Source organism: Scyliorhinus torazame, chromosome 30, assembly GCF_047496885.1.
Source record: "Scyliorhinus torazame isolate Kashiwa2021f chromosome 30, sScyTor2.1, whole genome shotgun sequence".
NCBI lineage: Eukaryota > Metazoa > Chordata > Chondrichthyes > Carcharhiniformes > Scyliorhinidae > Scyliorhinus > Scyliorhinus torazame.
Genome location: NC_092736.1, coordinates 9,111,418 through 9,128,025, shown reverse-complemented (window position 1 = coordinate 9,128,025; position 16,608 = coordinate 9,111,418). Strand labels below are relative to the sequence as shown.

General features: G+C 44.5%; 1 protein-coding gene across 5 annotated transcripts in view; it reads left to right on the top strand.

Annotated features, from left to right (window-relative positions):
• Positions 1-16,608, top strand: part of peak1 (pseudopodium-enriched atypical kinase 1) — a 281,748-nt gene that overhangs the window by 177,750 nt on the left and 87,390 nt on the right. The window contains exon 1 of one of the 5 annotated variants that reach the window (XM_072492774.1): positions 2,312-2,390. The exons of the other annotated variants lie outside the window; for them this stretch is intronic. The gene's annotated coding sequence lies outside the window, so the exon portion shown is untranslated. Of the gene's footprint in view, positions 1-2,311; positions 2,391-16,608 lie in introns of those variants that run through there. 5 annotated transcript variants of the gene reach the window in all.

Below are 16,608 nucleotides of genomic sequence, written 5' to 3'. Positions count from 1 at the left end.
TGGAAGACTGAGCAAACCTGGGGGCTGGAAGCTCACCTCGGAATTGTAGTGGACACCAAGGTTGCAACGGGTGTGGTTCAGTCTAAAGACCGTGTTCATGGAAAGGGATGGGGTTGGGGGCTAGGGAATGGAGCTTGTGGTAAAGACGATGGGCAGGGTTCTCGGGGTCCGGATACAAATTCCATTTTGGCCGCTAAATCTTGGGAGAGGGCCATTACTGGATTTGTAGCGGTGAGATCTCAGTTTGATATCTTGCCTGCCCCCTGTCAGCGATGTAATCTTTCTGGGCATGAATCTGACTTCCATGAATTTGAATTCATGAAATGAAATGAAAATCGCTTATTGTCAAATGACGTTACTGTGAAAAGCCCCTAGTCGCCACATTCTGGCACCTGTTTGAGGAGGCTGGTACGGGAATTCATTTTATTGTCACTATATGGTTTAGCATCATTGCTTCCAGCAGGAATCACTACTGGTTTTCAAAAACCCCCAAACCAGTTGTGGTGACCACACCGGAGGCGCGGTGGTGAGGGGCATGACCTGGCATCCTGGCAGTGCCAATTTGGCAATTCCCCAGCACCTTTGGCATTGCCAAGTTGGCAGTACCTGGTTGGCATTGCCAGGGGTGGGCCCTCTCTCTAGCCCCATTTGGGGGGGTCGGGGGTTGGTGGGGGGCACCCTGATGCTTGCTTGGTGTAAATAGGGGGGGAGCCCCAATCTTCCACTGGTTAGGGTTAGGGGGTGGTTGCTCCTCTGTGGGTTGAAAGTGTTCCCCATTTCCGCCAGGGGTCCTGATGTTTGGGGGTGGGGGCCTTTAACTTGACTTTGAGATTGGAGTGCCCATAATCCTAGTTTTGCTGGTGGGATTTGCACCCCGCCCTAAAAAAAAAAGCTGGCTATGTGATCCTCATCAGCACTTTGAAATTACACACAATGTTGTTTGATCAAGTGTGCTCCTGGATGTTGGGTGACCTGTGAGACCGAAGGGTTCAAGAGCAGTAGTGGTGTCGTCAGCACACTTGAATTTGATGTATTTTTGGATAACATCACTGAGAGGCTGCATGTAGATGAGGAACAGGAGGTGACCAAGGATAGATCCTTTGGGAAATCAGAGGTAAAACGCGGGAATTGGAAGATAAGCTTCCTCATATGATTAGCTGATCTCTGCACCAGATAGATCTGCTGAACAATGGCTGTGTAAGCAGAACTGCAAGATGCATGTTGTAATCTCCCACTACACTCCTTGTTTGACCTTCCCGATGTACAGATGGGGGAAAGTTATGCAATTTAAAGAGTAAAAGATACACCAGGTGATTTGTGGAAAAATAACTTGGAGATTCAGTTCGTAAGGGGTTAAGAGGTTAAATTATTTTTACATCACTACTGCACTGGAGTGTGTGATGCTCATCTTTGTCAACAGGTGCTTTTCTTTTAATTTTAGAGGACTCAAATTATTTTTTCCAATTAGGGGGGAATTTAGTGTGGCCAATCCACCTACCCTACATATCTTTGGGTTGTGGGGGTGAGACCCACACAGACATTGGAAGAATGTGCAAAATTCACATGGACAGTGACCCGGGCCAGGATCGAACTCGGATCTGTGGTGCCGTGAGGCAGCAGTGCTAACCACTGCGCCACCGTGCCGCCCCGATGCCAAGTGCTTCTTGATGCTTTTTAAAAGTTTTGACTGGGTGAGAGGCACCAACATGGATCCAACTTCCCATTGACTATTCAATCTATTTCAGATCTGTTCATATCTTTCATGCCAGCATGTTACTGTAACAGGAAAACTACTTGTCCAATGACACCGTAGGTTTAGATTCAGTAAGTCTTTTTTAAAATTTAGAGTACCCAATTATGGGGCAATTTAGCGTGGCCAATCCACCTACCCTGCACATCTTTGGGTTGTGTGGGGGGGGAGACCCACATCCACACGGACAGTGACCCAGGTCCGGGATCGAACCTGGGACCTCGGCACCGTGAGGCAGCAGTGCTAACCACTGTGTCACCGTGCCACCCATTAGATTCAGTAAGTCCATTGTAAAATGTGCTTTCTTGTAACCTGTTATTCCTTTTCTGCAATGTTTTAATGCTTGCATTCCTTTGATCTGTCACAATTATTGTGCAGTACTGTGCATCAACTATCATGTTAATGGTGCAAGCCTATGTACATAAGTACCCACACGGCAGTAATTACACATGAAAGGATAATTTATTGTTAGTGGAGTGCTTTTTAAATGTTTGGGAGGTGAGATAAATTCTTGTATGAAAGCTTATTTCTCTCATTTGCTTGCTTTGTTTCTCATTGCTGCTGTCATCAAGGTGGGAAAGGATTACACTGAAATGGAAAGCCCTGCACTGAAGTGCATTGCGGAGACATCTGGGCACAGGTATTAACAACTCTGGTAGGGAATATCATGTAAATGAAAGTTTGAACCACGTAAATAGTTGATTCTCATTCCAGCAATAGCTTCAAGATTTTGAAAAAGGTATTTAGATGCAGGCAATACCACTCTCAAGGAATTAATGTCATTTGATTCATTGACATAATTGCTATGTACAAATAAATATTCAACATATGCCATGCTTGCTGGTGATGAATTTCACTCCAAACATTTGTGTGGTGTTAACAGCTCTGCTGGTAATGCCCTATAACAAATGGGTGTATATGCGCTTGGACTCCAGATGTACAGCAGCCACAAGAGCACTGCGGCAAAGACCTCGTCCTTCAATTTGTTTTTTTGTTGACATTGTTTGGTTGTTTTACCAATTTCTGTGTAAAATTGTGGGGAAAATTAGTGGAAAAAACAATCTTGCTCAGTTTTCAGTTTCACTGCTACCTGCACCCGTTTGCCCTGGGAATAGTCTCACTAACTTGATAGAGTTTTTCGAGGAGGTCACTAAGATGATTGATGCAGGTAGGGCAGTAGATGTTGTCTATATGGACTTCAGTAAGGCCTTTGACAAGGTCCCTCATGGTAGACTAGTACAAAAGGTGAAGTCACACGGGATCAGGGGTGAACTGGCAAGGTGGATACAGAACTGGCTAGGCCATAGAAGGCAGAGGGTAGCAATGGAGGGATGCTTTTCTAATTGGAGGGCTGTGACCAGTGGTGTTCCACAGGGATCAGTGCTGGGACCTTTGCTCTTTGTAGTATATATAAATGATTTGGAGGAAAATGTAACTGGTCTGATTAGTAAGTTTGCAGACGACACAAAGGTTGGTGGAATTGCGGATAGCGATGAGGACTGTCTGAGGATACAGCAGGATTTAGATTGTCTGGAGACTTGGGCGGAGAGATGGCAGATGGAGTTTAATCCGGACAAATGTGAGGTAATGCATTTTGGAAGGGCTAATGCAGGTAGGGAATATACAGTGAATGGTAGAACCCTCAAGAGTATTGAAAGTCAAAGAGATCTAGGAGTACAGGTCCACAGGTCATTGAAAGGGGCAACACAGGTGGAGAAGGTAGTCAAGAAGGCATATGGCATGCTTGCCTTCATTGGCCGGGGCATTGAGTATAAGAATTGGCAAGTCATGTTGCAGCTGTATAGAACCTTAGTTAGGCCACACTTGGAGTATAGTGTTCAATTCTGGTCGCCACACTACCAGAAGGATGTGGAGGCTTTAGAGAGGGTGCAGAAGAGATTTACCAGAATGTTGCCTGGTATGGAGGGCATAAGCTATGAGGAGCGATTGAATAAACTCGGTTTGTTCTCACTGGAACGAAGGAGGTTGAGGGGCGACCTGATAGAGGTATACAAAATTATGAGGGGCATAGACAGAGTGGATAGTCAGAGGCTTTTCCCCAGGGTAGAGGGGTCAATTACTAGGGGGCATAGGTTTAAGGTGAGAGGGGCAAGGTTTAGAGTAGATGTACGAGGCAAGTTTTTTACGCAGAGGGTAGTGGGTGCCTGGAACTCGCTACCGAAGGAGGTAGTGGAAGCAGGGACGATAGGGACATTTAAGGGGCATCTTGACAAATATATGAATAGGATGGGAATAGAAGGATACGGACCCAGGAAGTGTAGAAGATTGTAGTTTAGTCGGGCAGTATGGTCGGCACGGGCTTGGAGGGCCGAAGGGCCTGTTCCTGTGCTGTACATTTCTTTGTTCTTTGTTCTTTGTAGTCATTATTTTATGCCTTTAGAGGAACTGTGCAGTCCCTTTTCGTAGAAGTTGATCACGCCGGACAGGCTCTGGTTAGTCCATATCTGATTTTAGGTTACATCCACGTGTGCAGATACATGATGGGTGAAATCTGCTTGCAGAAATAGTGATTATCCAAGGCACTGTACCGTGTACACCCTTGAAGCCACACGTGAAAATTTTGTTAACAACAGGACAGTTTGCCCAGTCACAATTAAGCTGGTTGCAGACCTGAATTGTAATGCCGTGGGTTTGATCCAAACAACTGCAGGAGAATCTGCTAAATATTTGACGTTAAGATGCAAGCTGCAAATGCCTTATTTTTGCTGGGCATGTGATTCATTGGTTTCCCTGTGGAAAGCACAGTCGCACCGTTTTTATGGACTGTCTGGATTATCCATAATGTCAACAGTACAAATTTAAGGTCTGCTATGGCACAGGGTTTGACTATTGCAGATCATGTTGAATCACAGAGTTAACTGCCCTTGCTCAATATCTATCAATGGAACAGCGTACCCTGGAAGCTCGGCAATGGTATCCTTGTGACTTTTAACTGGATATTCATTCATTTGTTTGTCAATCTCTTCTGAAAGGCACTTCAAACAGATTATGGGGTAAGAAGGTTAGAAGTCAATTTTTGACTGCTTTATTTCACAGCAGATGGGTTTGCAAACATCAGTTATGATTGTTAAAAGTGAATCCAATCATTACAGCTCGACTTCACTTAATACAAAATGATGAACGCGATACTCTGCTACACAAGCAAGTGTTTAAAGGGAATCATTTCTGACTGTACTATCCTGCATTTTAATCACTTTGCAGCCTTTGCTGGGTATGACTGTTGGTTTGACGGTTTGTGTCTCTTGTGTTTTATCTGCCTCTTAACACGACCACAGATTATCAAACACACTTGGGGTGTTTTTTAATTGCCCGCACAAACTAATGAATTTGTTATTATTTACAGCCTCAAACATCAGAGCTTTATTTAACATGTGAATAAACTTTGTTTTAAAATCAACGTGTAATGATTAAAAAAAAAATATATATATTTTATTAAAGTTTTTCGATCAAACAAAAATTTCCCATTTTACAACTTTGTAATAATATATACATTGATCGTTTTTTAAATAAATAATATGCTAACTAACGGCAACTGCCAACAACAAAATAAGAAACAACAGAAATAATAACTAAAATAGTAACTTTGTGAAATCAAATATAAATAACTAATATATAAACACACACATAAAACCCCTGAAGACCCCAATGAGCCCTCTCCCTCTCTCTCTTCCCCCCCCCCCCCCCCCCCCCGGGTTGCTGCTGCTACCTTTCCTATTTTCCCTTATTGCTCTGCGAGATAGTCGAGGAACGGTTGCCACCGACCGGTGAACCCCTGAGCCGAACCTCTTAATGCATATTTTATCCGCTCCAGTTTTATAAACCCTGCCATGTCGTTGATCCAGGCCTCCACACCCGGGGGCTTAGCTTCTTTCCACATAAGTAGAATCCTTCGCCGGGCTACTAGGGACGCAAAGGCCAACACGTCGGCCTCTCTCGCCTCCTGCACTCCCGCTCATCTGCAACCCCAAATATAGCCAACCCCCAGCTTGGTTTGACCCGGACCCCCACCACCTTCGAGATCACTTTTGCCACACCCACCCAGAACCCATGCAATACCGGACATGACCAAAACATGTAGGTGTGGTTCGCTGGGCTTCCCGCGCATCTCCCGCACCTATCCTCCACTCCAAAAAATCTACTCAGCCTTGCTCCCGTCATATGCGCCCTGTGTAGAACCTTGAATTGTATCAGGCTGAGCCTGGCACACGAGGACGAAGAGTTTACCCTACTTAGGGCATCTGCCCACAGCCCCTCCTCAATCTCTTCCCCAGCTCCACCTCCCATTTTCCCTTCAGCTCCTCTACCATCGTCTCCCCCTTGTCTCTCATTTCCCTATATATATCTGACACCCTACCATCACCCACCCATGCCCCCGAAATCACTCTGTCCTGGATCTCTTGCGCCGGGAGCTGCGTAAATTCCCTCACCTGTTGCCTCACAAATGCCCTCACTTGCATATAGCGAAATGCATTCCCAGATGGCAACCCATATTTTTCTGTCAGTGCTCCCAGACTCGCGAACGTCCCGTCTAAGAACAAGTCCTTCAATTTCGCAATTCCTGCTCGCTGCCAAGATTTAAATCCCCCATCTATCCTTCCCGGGACGAACCTATGGTTGTTCCTTATCGGGGACCACACTGAGGCACCCGTCACTCCCTTATGTCGTCTCCACTGCCCCCAAATTTTCAGAGTTGCCACCACCACTGGGTTTGTGGTGTATTTTTTCGGGGAGAACGGTAACGGCGCCGTCGCCAGTGCTTTTAAGCTAGTTCCCCTACAGGACGAACGTGTAATGATTTTAAAGGAAAATCAGTTTTCTTTTCAAAGGGAGAAATGGTTAGTGGTTCCTGAACACGTCAGTAAGGCATTAATGACAGCAAGATGTGATTCTGCCATTCTTTGAAGGGCCGCCAAGACCGGATGGATGGCCGTTGGGGGACCAAGGCTGTCCTGCCGGGGCATGACTGCTTGCCCAATGAGTAAGCCAATCTGAAAACTGGAATTAAGTGAAGGCTGCTGCCAAGATCTAAGTTGGGACCTTATTGACATTCTGAAGCAAATGACCACATGTTTGAGGTGACCAAAGGGAATGCCATAGTATCGTCATGTAAACTAAAGGTGTCCAAAATTGTTGTATGTTGCCTTTTGTACAACTTGGCCCTGAAAATGGGCCTTGCCAGTCTTCAGGCTCCAGAAAATACCTGTCATCATCATTTGCAGGAGATGACCAGAAGATACTCTGGCTAATCAACAGCCAGTCAGCCGGAGTGCTGAGGCAGGCTGTAATGGAAGGTAATTTCTGTTAATTGCATGGCTTGCCCTCAATTGCCATATCCATATACCCCTATGTCAACCAACCACACAGCATCATCCCCTCAGCCTTGTATCAGGATCTCTAAATGTAGCAGTATCCTCACAGAATCACAGAATTGTTACAGCTGGAACACGTGCCCATGAGCATAAAGATGGAAGAATTGAACACCTGGCTGGAAGCTGGTGTAGGAGGAAAGGGTATTAGATTTCTGAGGCATTGGGAATGGTTTGGGGGTAGGTGGGATCTGTACAAGCTGGACGGCCTACACCTGAACAGGGCCGGGACGAATATGTTTGCCGGAAGGTTTGCTTGTGTTGTTGAGAGGGTTTAAACTAGATTGGCAAGGGGATATAGATGATGGGGAAAGGTTAGACAGGCTGGGCGTGTTCCCCCTGGTGTTGAGAAGAGTGAAGGGTGACTTTGTCTAACTATATAAGATCCTGGAACTGTCCTGATAAGATGGACGTGGAAAAGATGAGTGAGTCCAGAACTAGGGGGCACTAGTTTAAAATTAGGGTTGCCCTTTTAGGATAGAGATGAGGAGAATTTTTATTTCTGAGGGTTTGCGACTTTGGAAGTCTCTGCCTTAGGCGGAAGAGGGCCATTAAATAGTTTTAAGGTAGAGGTAGATAATTAGGCAAGTGAATCAATTGTTAGGGAGGTTATGATGGAGCTGTATAAAATGTTTGTTGGGCCACAACTAGAGGTACTGTGTGCAGTTCTGGTCACCACACTATGGGAAGGATGTGATTGCACTAGAAAGGGTGCAGAGGAGATTCACCAGGGTGTTGCCTGGGCTGGGGCATTTCAGATATGAAGAGAGGCTGGTTAGGCTAGGGTTGTTTTCCTTGGAGCAGAGGACATTTGGAGGGGATTTCAGGAAAAACCTTTTCACCCAGAGGATGGTGGAAGCTGGATCTTACAGCCTGAAAGGATGGTGGAGACGGGAGCTCTCACAACATTTAAGAAGCATTTAGATGAGCATTTGAAATGCCATAGCAACTGTGTTTGCGTGAATTTCACCCCCACAACCCAAAGATGTAGGTGGATTGGCCATGCTAATTTGCCCCTTAATTGTAAAAAAAAAAAGAAATCCCGTAGCATACAAAGTTACAGACCAAATGCTGGAAAATGGATCAGAATAAAAATGAAATGAAAAATGAAAATCGCTTATTGTCACGTAGCCTTCAAATGAAGTTACTGTGAAAAACCCCTAGTCGCCACATTCCGGCACCTGTTCAGGGAGGCTGGTACGGGAATTGAACCGTGCTGCTGGCCTGCCTTGGTCTGCTTTAAAAGCCAGCTAGTTAGCCCTGTGCTAAACCAGCCCCTGGTTAGATAGGTAGGTGCTAGATGGCTGGTAAAGTCACGATGGGCCCAAGGCCTTTGTCTCTGTCTTCACTCAGGAGAGGGATGATGCTAACATTCTAGTTAAAGAGGAAGAATGTGACATATTAGACACCAGCTTAATGAGACAGGAAGTACTGGAGGGACTGACCTCTTCAGAGGTGATATATCACCTGGGCCAGATTGATTGTATCCCAGGGTGTTGAAGGAAGATGGGAGGAATTGGCGAATGCTCTGAAGATCATTTTTCAATCTTCACTAGATGAAGAGGATTGAGGTTTGCAAACTTTGTACCATTATTAAAGAAGGTTGTGAGGGACAGGCCAAATAATTATAGGCTGGTCAGTTTGACTGTGATGCTGGGCAAATTATTAGGATAAATCCTGAGAGCCAGGATAAACTGTCACCTAGAAAGACATGGATTGATCCGCTAGTCAGCATGGTTTTGTCAGGGAAAGGTTCTGTCTTCCTAATTTGATCAAATAGGAAGTAACAAAGAAGATAGGTGAGGGTAGTGGAATGGATGTGGTCTACATGGATTTTAGTATGGCATTTAACAAGGTCCCACATCGCAGACTGATCAGAAAAGTAAAAGCCCATGGGATACAGGGGATTGTGGCAAGTTGGATCCAAAATTGGCTCAGCCACCAAACGGAAAGGGTAATGGTCGATAGATGTTTCTGAGAATGGAAAGCAGTTTCCAGTACCCTTCGACAGGGTTCAATGCTGGGTCCATTTGCTGTTTGTTTTATATAGTAGATTTGGACTTAAATGTGGGAGGCATGATTGAAAAAATTGCCGATGACACAAGAATTGTCCATGTAGATGATTGTGAAGAGGATTGCTGTGGACTCCAGAAAAATATCAGTGGTTTGGTTGAGTGTGCGGTGAAGTGGCAAATGGAATTCAATCCAGAGATTACAGTAGGTAGGCTAAGTGGACATCTGATACATATACTCCAAAAAATTAGGTGCTTCGATTGAGCAAATAGGGAGCAGTGTTTCCTTTGGCAAGTGGGATGCTAACCACATGCAGTAGATTTAATAAGTTAATTACAATAATTGAAGAAAATGAATTAATTTCACAACATTATTAATATCTGGAGTGCACTGCCTGGCAATGTGGTGGAAGCAGATTCCATAAGAACTTGCAAATGGACAAATATTGGAGGCCAATTTGCAAGGTAGTGGGGGAGAATCTGGAATGAGAGACTTAATTGGACAGCTCTTTCATAGAACCAGTAAACCAAATGGCTGCCTTCCATTCTGTAAGATTGCATGATTCTATGACCAGAAACTTGAGAATATGGACTGGGATCTGGCTTCAGACCTATTTAGCTTGCCCTGTAACCTTTAGCGATGTGATTAGGTAGACATAAATGGCTGATATATCTACTCACTACAATCAATGCTGAAAGATTTTGTGCAAGCTTAAACAGGTTTTCTTCTCTGTTCCGTACTAGCACCAACCTTGGATACAGGATGAGAATATAACAAGTAATTGGGCTTAATTTAAAAACGTTATGAATATTATGCACCCGAGTATGATACTGTTGATCAATACTTCCCCTTGAGGTGCAACAGGCTCACAAACACCTAAAATGCTCATTGTACTACGTACTCCAGGGGCGCACATTTTTATTAATAATTTATTTTTATTTGTTGAGCAGATTTTTCTCTTGCAGCTTAGCACTCAACCCATTGGCGCTTTATTGCATTATAGCACTAGATAGCATGCTGAATGAAAACCGCTACGTTGCAATCTGATGTATGAGTTTGCGGATGGTTCTAAACCCCTGAGCTTTGTTTTTGCAGTTCAAGCCTTCAGAACTCCCTGCTTTAAGTATTGAATGTGTACCTAAATATCCATTAATCTCTGAAATTGCACAATATTGTTCAGCTCATGGCCTCTTTCGCCTGAGTTTTCTCTTCTTTACTGTTTCAGATAGCTGAACATTATTGTGCTTTGTTTTTACTGACAGATGGGAGAATTAAACTGATCAGATTCTTGCAGGCATCACTATTCAACTTAAAAGTCTTGTCTAATGTGACGATCGTACTAATTTGAAACTTGTTACATGTGTGATAATTGCATTGGAGTTGTGTGCTGTATTTGATTATATTTGGATTTGTTTATTGTCACGTGTACCGAGGTACAATGCAAAGTATTGTTCTGCTTGCAGCTCAGTCAGATCATTCCGTACATGCAAAGAGAATACATAATTTGGCAAACATAAAATATATAATGTAAATACATAGATGCAGGCATCTGGTGAAGCATACGGAGTGTAGTGCTACTCGTTAGAGAAGATGTGTGAAGAAATCCGATCAGTCCATAAGAGGGTCGTTTAGGAGTCTGGTAACAGCAAGGAAAAAGCTGTTTTTGAATCTGTTAGTGCGTATTCTCAGACTTTTGTGTCTCCTGCCTGATGAAAATGAAATGAAATGAAAATCGCTTATTGTCACAAGTAGGCTTCAAATGAAGTTACTGTGAAAATAAGTAGGCTTCAAATGAAGTAGGCTTCAAATCAAGTTACGATGGAAGAGGGAGTAAGCCAGGTGGGACGAGTCTTTGATTATGCTGCCTGCTTTCCTGAGACAGCGGGAAGTGTAGACAGAGTCAATGGATGGGAGGCAGGTTCGTGTGATGGACTGGGCTGTGTTCATGACCCTGTAGTTTCTTATGGTCTTGGGCCGAGCAGTTGCCATACCAGGCTGTGATGCAGCCAGATAGGATGCTTTCTGTGGTGCACTTGTAAAAGTTGGTCGGGTCATCAGGTCCATTCCACGGGCCTCTGAGGATCTTCAAACCTGAAAGGGAACATCAAAGAAAGAGGTTAGTGATAGTGTTGGTGTTAGAATTAAGTTTTAAGAGATTAGTACGGTTATAGGAGATGTAAGAAGAGGATATGTTTGAGAGAGCTCGCGCAGAGTCGCCACACTCCGATGCCACCTTTGAATATTTGCTGTATACTCAGCTGTACGCTATCTTCCATATAATGAAAAGCTGGTTTGAATAAAAATATACAGGTGACTGGTTACTGACACAGTTGTGATCAATTCAGCTGTTCAGAACATTGAAAAACTGATGGGTCAAATGTACGGTGGGTCAAATGTGGAAATAGTATACAAATATATAGCCTTTGCCAGTTGACTCCTTAAAGGATTCTAAAATGCTTTGGTCACCTTCTCCTAAGACTGTGAGAGGACAGGGCTGCAGGGTGGCGCAGTGGCTAGCACTGTTGCCTCATGGTGCCGAGGACCCGGGTTCGATCCCGGTTCCAAGTCACTGTCTGTGTGGAGTTTGCACATTCTTCCCGTGTCTGCGTGGGTCTCACCCCCACAACCCAAAGATGTGCAGGGTAGGTGGATTGACCACACTAAATTGCTCCTTAATTGGGGGGAAAGAAAATTGGGTACTCTAAATTTATTTATTTTTTTAATATGAGAGACCGGGGATGTCATTCTCCGACCCCCCGCCGGGAATCGCGCCGCGCCGGTTGGCGGGCCCCCCCGCTCGATTCTCCGGCCCGAATGGGCCGAAGTCCCGTCGATAAATTGCCTGTCCCGCCAGCGTAAATTAGAGTACCTGTTTACCGGCGGGACAAGGCGGCGTGGGCGGGCTCCGGGGTGCTGGGGGGGGGCGTGGGGCGATCTGACCCCGGGGGGTGCCCCCACGGTGGCCTGGCCCGCGATCGGGGCCCACCAATCCGCGGGCGGGCCTGTGCCGTGGGGGCACTCTTTCCCTTCCGCCTCCGCAACGGTCTCCACCATGGCGGAGGCGGAAGAGACTCTCCCCACTGCGCATGCGCGGGAAACTGTCAGCGGCCGCTGACGCTCCCGCGCATGCGCCCCCCCGACATGTCGTTTCCGCCAGCTGGCGGTGTGGAAATCCCTCCGGCGCCGGCCTAGCCCCTCAATGTTGGGGCTCGGCCGCCAAAGATGCGGAGCATTCCGCACCTTTGGGGCGGCGCGATGCCCGTCTGATTGCCGCCGTTTTGGGCGCCAGTCGGCGGACATCGCGCCGTTTGGGGAGAATTTCGCCCCAGAAGTCATTTTAGGTATCTTACCTGGCCAGTTGGCAACTTCAGTTCCCGAGAGATATATTATTTTTTTAAATTTAGAGTATCCAGTTCTTTTTTTTCCTAATTAGGGGCAATTTAGCGTGGCCAATTCACCTACCCTGCTCATCTTTTTGTGTTGTTGGGGTGAGACCCACACAGACAAGGGGAGAATGTGCAAGAGATGTTTCTTCAATTCTTACAAATCTCACTAATCTGAATGTGTTTTCACTTTGATTTGTTACATGAATGCGTTGTCCAGAAGGCAAGAGTAGCTGCTTTGGAATTTTTCTTCTAATGCAGGCGATGATGTAAGCTTGTGGGGTTTTTAAAAACGCTCAAAATGCCATCATCCTGATTTCTTAAGCTGAAGTAAGCTATGTGTAGTTAATGACAGCAGCAGCTGTGCAGACTAAATTACTAATGGTACTGTTTACATTCTCACTTAGCCTCAATGCGATAGCATGGAAATTGTGCCTTAATGAAAAGATGCAGGCAGGAAATACACCTGCATGCTTGTGATGACTCTAACCTCGGATCAGTGCGAGTACCGAGTAACAGAACCCCTGTAAATTTGTATATAAACAGTAGCATCCAAACACTGATTATTCTGAGCGGCCAGTCTCTCATTGATCTTTACACATAAAGGACAGGAGATGTGACCAGAGCTTCTGGTGTGAATATTTATATTGTTACAGTGCACTTCCCCTGACTGTGGGGAGGGTCCCTGATTGCAGACATTCTATTGTGATCAGTTCATGTACAAGGTTTAAAAACTAGTCCTCTTGTTCAGCGCACTGATATTTTGATTGTGACGTCTGAAACTTTCATTGCTCCAACAGCTTGATTAGGATTTTTAAATTTTTATTCAGACAACATAAACAATTAGAGGTACTAACTGTGCCTGAAGTTACTTTGCCCGCATCCGTGTCTCATGCAGTCGGACTCCAATAGAATATATTGAATATAAAGGTATGGAATGTAAAGGTAAGGTAAAGCCATAGGCTGCTTTCCCCTTTGAAGGGGAGAGCTGATTGGTGCTGATTTAACCTGAGGCTCACCACACCTCGGGCAAGGAGCAAGGCTGAGAAAGCGAGGTCAGGGCAGCACGGTAGACAGTGGTTAGCACTGTGGCCTATGGCGCTGAGGACCTGTGTTCGATCCCGGCCCTGGGTCACTGTCTGTGTGGAGTTTGCACATTCTCCCCTGCGATCCCGGCCCTGGGTCACTGTCTGTGTGGAGTTTGCACATTCTCCCCTGCGATTCCGGCCCTGGGTCAATGTCTGCGTGGGTTTCACCCCCACAACCCAGAGATGTGCAGTTTGTTGGATGTGGGTTGGCCACACTAAAAATTGCCCCTTAATTGGAAAAAAATAAATTGGTGCTCTTTATATTAAAAAAAACGAGAAGGCAGGACCTTCATGAATAACCTCAGCCAGTACGGGAATTGAACCCGCGCTGCTGGCCTCGCTCTGCATGACGAACCAGCTGTCTAGCCAACCAAGCTAAACCATCCCCCAAATAGAATGTACTCCATGCATGAATGTTGAAGTACATGTAGATCTGCTGCATTAGGCATGGTGATGACAAGGATAAGGACAGTTTAATAGTATGTTACATAAAGGGAGTTTCGCAGGTTGGGATGTCTGTAATTTTCTTTTTTTAAATTTAAAATATCCAATTCTTTTTTTCCAATTAAGGGGCAATTTAGCGTGGCCAATCCACCTACCATGCACATCTTTGGGTTGTGGGGGTGAGACCCACGCAGACACAGGGAGAATGTGCAAACTCCACACGGACAGTGAACCGGGGACAGGATTGAACCCGGGTCCTCCGCGCATGAGGTAGCAGTGCTAACCACTGTGCCATCGTGCCACCCATCTGTAATTAAATGTTGAGGTAACAAGCAGAATGTCATTGCCATAGTGGTTTCATTTATTAGCCTGCAACCACTCCGCATACAGTGAATTTACAACCCAGAAACGGGCCATTTATACAATTGCTTATAACATACAGAAGCTTCCTTCCATACTATTTCTCCCTTTGGCAGTATATCCGTCTATTCCTTTCTCCTTCATTGACGTACCTAGTTTCCCCTTAAAAGCATCTATGCTATTCACCTCAATTACCCTATAGTCTTTGAGAACATTTCAGAAGCAGGGTCCATATGAGTAAAATTGGATCTACTTTTTACAGGAATTTTGTAATTTACTTTAATCATTTGTTTAAGCATCATACTGCAAGCAAAAATCCATGAAAACGGATTTCAGTATAAACAAATGTGTGCTTGAGCACGGCATCCTATAGAGGCATCAAAACAGCAACAATAAGTGCATAGGGCACTCGTTAGAGCTCATTCCTCTGCCCTGCTGTTTTAACTTGATGTTTATCTCAATTCTGCAGGTTCTTTCCTGACTGATGGTCTGTAACTAACTGCAAAGCAGATTTTTCTTTTTTAATTAGAGCGTTAATGAGGATGCCAATCCACATCCAACAACCTGCTCTAAAAACTCTGCTCACATTTTGACAGCTGTGACAAATTCAGTCACAGCAACTGGGCCAATCTACAACATTTCAAAACAATCAACAAATTTCCAAATAAAACAACTAATAATATTACTTTTAGAATAAAAAAAAAATTAGAGTACCCAATTCATTTTTTTCCAATTAAGGGGCAATTTAGTGTGGCCAATCCACCTAGCCTGCACATCTTTGGGTCGTGGGAGCGAAACCCACACAAACACGGGGAGAATGTGCAAACTCCACATGGACAGTGACCCAGAGCCGGGACTGAACCCTGGGACCTCGGCGCCGTGAGGCAGCTGTACTAACCACTGTGTCACCGTACTGCCCGATTTTTGAGAAAATAAGTAGTTAATTCATCCTATCTCCCAATGTTTGCAAATCCTTAAAAAAAAAAAAATTCCACAATCCAAATCCGCATCTTCATGAAAAATAATCAGTTCTGCTTGGGGTCCTATCAGTGTACCAAATTTTGTTGAAATCCATCCATTGGTTTTTGAGGTATATTGTTTACAGACTAACAAACAAGGGAGCAAGCATTATCTCCAGCCACCTTCAGTGGCTGAGGTAAAAAGTCCTGTTCTGAATGCAACCATGATAATCCAGATTCATCAAATTTTAAAAAGATAAACACTGATAGATTAAGGATTTCCACATCCATCGTGACAAAAATATATTGTGTAAACAAATGATCACGTTTCAAGCTCTCATTACCAATAAGTCAAGTTATAAACAGAAAACATGTTTAGGGTACAGTTGAATAATTCTTCAGCAATATTGACACGTGTACTATTCGGTCAAGACTGTGCAATTGATTTTTATATCTGGCAGCATTTATCCTCTGTTTTCTGAAGTCTGATTTTGAGCTAAATTCTGACTGTAAGTTTTGTAGTTGCTAAAAATGAATGTAATCTTGCCTTAGGATCAAAGAACATGGTTATGAGTGGTAAAGGCTAACCGAATTATCATTTTTACTTTGAAATCAGAATTCCAGAAACTCATGTACCAGATGTCTTGTGAAATATTTTGCTTATGTAGATGAAGAATGTTGGTTCTGGGAAATGAAATGATTCTCCATTCTCGGCACTGAAGGTTGGAATTATATATATGGCATGGTTTAGATGTGGAAGTTCCCCGAGTGCTGCACAAAGTGCCTTCATCCCAACTACTATGGCAGTAGACAATTTCCATCTCATAGCCATCCATCTCTGTGACACATCTGAGTAGACCACCAAGTTATTGTCATGTTAAGAGAAGCCATTGCTGTCTGACTACACACTGAGAACTGGGTTGAAAGGGTTCCTGCTAGATTCGAACATAAATTCCATATGTGGAAATGACTCGGTCTTACCCCATGCCTTCAGTAAGATACAAATGAACACTAGATTTTAAATTACTTTGGGAAGGTGCATTGATTTCTGATTTCAGTCATTATTTATGCAGATCACCTTGCTTATGACAATATTAGGCGGGAACTGAAGAACATAGATTGGGGGCGGATGTTTGAGGGCAAATCAACATCTGACATGTGGGAGGCTTTCAAGTGTCAGTTGAAGGGAATACAGGACAGGCATGTTCCTGTGAGGAAGAAAGA